We start from the raw sequence: 2,740 nt of genomic DNA, 5'->3' as shown, positions 1-2,740 counted from the left end.
TGAATAAGGCGTCTTAAGCAGAAGCAGACTCACAGGCAGTGACTAGCTGGTAAAATGCTGACCAGCTACTCACAGGATTCTCCCTGGTCCCCTGCAAGCCTGTGTTAGGTGTGCACTAATTCAGTATTCACACAACTGTCCAGAACTCTCCTACTTCCAAGGAGCTCTGACTATAAATCTCAGATGGGTCTGGCTGGATCTGGTGGATGGTAGTGGTGGACAGGCCATTAGGCAAGGGACACGATGCAGTTCTGACATTCTTGTCTCCTGGGACTTTGGGCCTTATTTTGGTGTCATGAGCACTTTCATGGCAGGACAAGTCCCACCCTATTCTGAGACGTTGCCTGAAGTCAATCAAAAGATCATACAAGCCCACGTCTTTTGCCTTCTCGAACTCCCCACTCTAATCCTCCAAGCTCAACAGGATGTAGGGAGATCCCTCAACAAAACGAGAAATAGACTTCTGTAGCAAGCCTGAGTCCACCCATGAGGCAGCAGACTCAGAAGGCAGCAGCCATGTCCAGGACCTGCAGAGAAAGACGGAGCTCCCCAGCCAGGCCAGGCCTGGGAAGTGGGCCTGGCTGAGTACCTGGGAGATGCGAGGGAAGTGAGCAAATGTGAGCAAATGTGAAATGCTAGGGAGAAGAGGGAGGGAGAGGGAGAGCAAGAGGAGGGAGTGTAGGAGAATCCAAGATGCCTATGGGAACGGCCTCGTCATGAACCCAAACACGCCTGGTCCTGGAAGCCCCTTACTGTGGGACCCTCACCTGGAACTAGGGAACCAGGGCCCATTGGCCAGAGCACCTGCCTTCTGCCTGTGCACTGCCTACCGGCTAAGTAATTGTATCTTATGTCACTCAATATAGTCTAGCTCTATTATTCTCTAAAATGGAATAAATAAATAAAGGAGAAAGTTTTAGTTATGGGTATTCATCCTACCATGTGGCATGGATTTCTGGGTTTCTATTGTATTTGTGTGTGTATGTGTGTATTTAAAATAACATTTGGCTGTTAAAAAAAACAAGAATAAAATTAGATAAGTTATAATAACTAGTCAGTTTAGCTAAAGTACCAACAGCTTCTGTCCAAAAGCTTGAAAAGGGAAGTTTGGGGTTACGATGAAAAGCAATCAGGCCATCCAGCAACTGACAAACAGAATCAGAGACTGTGGAAAAGTCTTTTTCAAAGTGGGTTAAATTTGTTTTCAGACCACCTGATTCTGTCAAGTTCTTTAGTTCAAGCAGATGTTGTAAGAACTGCATGTGAGAAAACAAAGGATTTTCTGGGGCAGCACAAGGTCTTTTCACAAGAGGTAGTGGAAAAAGTGGGGGTGTGCAGCTGTCAACAAAATGTGGGGATAGCTCCAAAGACTCAGTTCTCTGTTCACTCAATAAATCACACCCAGAATCTTCCATCGGAGTTAATGTACTTTCAGAATTTCCATGTTCCTGAGCTGGCAACTGGGAAGATAAGTTCCCACTCTTAATTGATCCTGAACAAATCCTACTCAGAAGTTTTTGACTTAACTATAGAACTTTGGCTTCCAAGGCTTCAACTTTTGACCTCCATTTCGATTCCTGCTTAGACACCAGTGCTGCAAGGTGCTCTGTGTATTCTCTGCTGCTTTTGTCTGCTGGTTTTGATCGGATAATTGCCAACGCCAGAGCCAGTTTTGAAGTTCTCAAATACCACGCTCGAATATTCATCCTGGCTTTTGTCCCTAGGGTGGGCTGATATTTCTGGGGATCCAGCGCAGATGCAACTTCCTGGTCAATATAAAAAAAAAACTTTCTCCTTTAAAGAAAACCATTAGTCATGTTTTAATCATCTGGCTGGGCAGGCTGACCCCTTCCTGGGGTCAAAGGTTGAAGACCTGTCTCTCCCTGGCTTCCTGGTACCGTTGACCCTCTGATGCTGCCTGGTGATGGCTGATTCACTAGCTGGATCTCCTCCAGTCAGCATCCTGGGCTGGTGTCCGCTGGCCTGACAGACTCCTCCAGGTAGAGCTCTGGGCTTGCATGAGGTTCTGCCTGCTGTCTCTGACTCACTACTTCAGGCTCCTCCAACCAGAGGCCTGCGCTGCTTGCAGCCTTGGCCCTGTGGACAGATCAGGTTGATCTCCACTGGCCAGCAGGCAGCCCTCCATATGGTGCCTTCCATTCTAACTTACCTTCTTTATCCTTGTTAGTACCCAGGGGAGTAAGAAGTCCTGTGTGTCCCCTAAAGCCCCCTGTCTTGACAGCCCCTGCTAATGGAGGCAGCTGAGCAATTCCCTTGATTGGAACCTTGCTTCTCTTATCACAGATCTAGCCTTGCCTGGCATGTGTCCTCTCTGCCACCAACTCCCCCCACACACACTGTCCCCAGGCCACTGCTCAACACAGCCCTTCTCACACTTCTCCAGCTGGGAAGGTTGCTGTTCAGAAGCCCAGGTCCTGGCTGCCAGCTGGAGCCTGTGAGGGCAGTGGTAGCTTTGCCTTGGGAGGCAGCGGGCTCAGGAGGTCGTGTGCAGGCTTACAGGGGCACCTGTGTCTGTTGGCAGGCGAGAACAGGCTTCAGCTGATTGCAGTCACAATGGTGTGCAACTGTTGTGGAGGCCAGGCCAGCTCTGACCACCCCAGACGCCCGTTTGTGACCAATTTATGCAGAATATGGATTTGTATTTATGTTAAAGATAGATGTCCAAATTCTTTTTATAAGTTTTGTAAATAAAAGTTCTTAAATTGGGTCAATTAATAAA

At 48.0% G+C, this 2,740-nt stretch overlaps 1 pseudogene; it reads right to left on the bottom strand.

Moving 5' to 3' along the window:
* Positions 1-500: 500 nt before the first annotated feature.
* LOC107157939 lies at positions 501-1,734 on the bottom strand (annotated as a pseudogene).
* Between the last annotated feature and the right edge of the window lie 1,006 nt (positions 1,735-2,740).

The sequence above is a fragment of the Marmota marmota genome, unplaced genomic scaffold (assembly GCF_001458135.2).
Source record: "Marmota marmota marmota unplaced genomic scaffold, marMar, whole genome shotgun sequence".
Lineage (NCBI taxonomy): Eukaryota > Metazoa > Chordata > Mammalia > Rodentia > Sciuridae > Marmota > Marmota marmota.
This window is presented reverse-complemented; position numbering and strand designations above follow the sequence as displayed.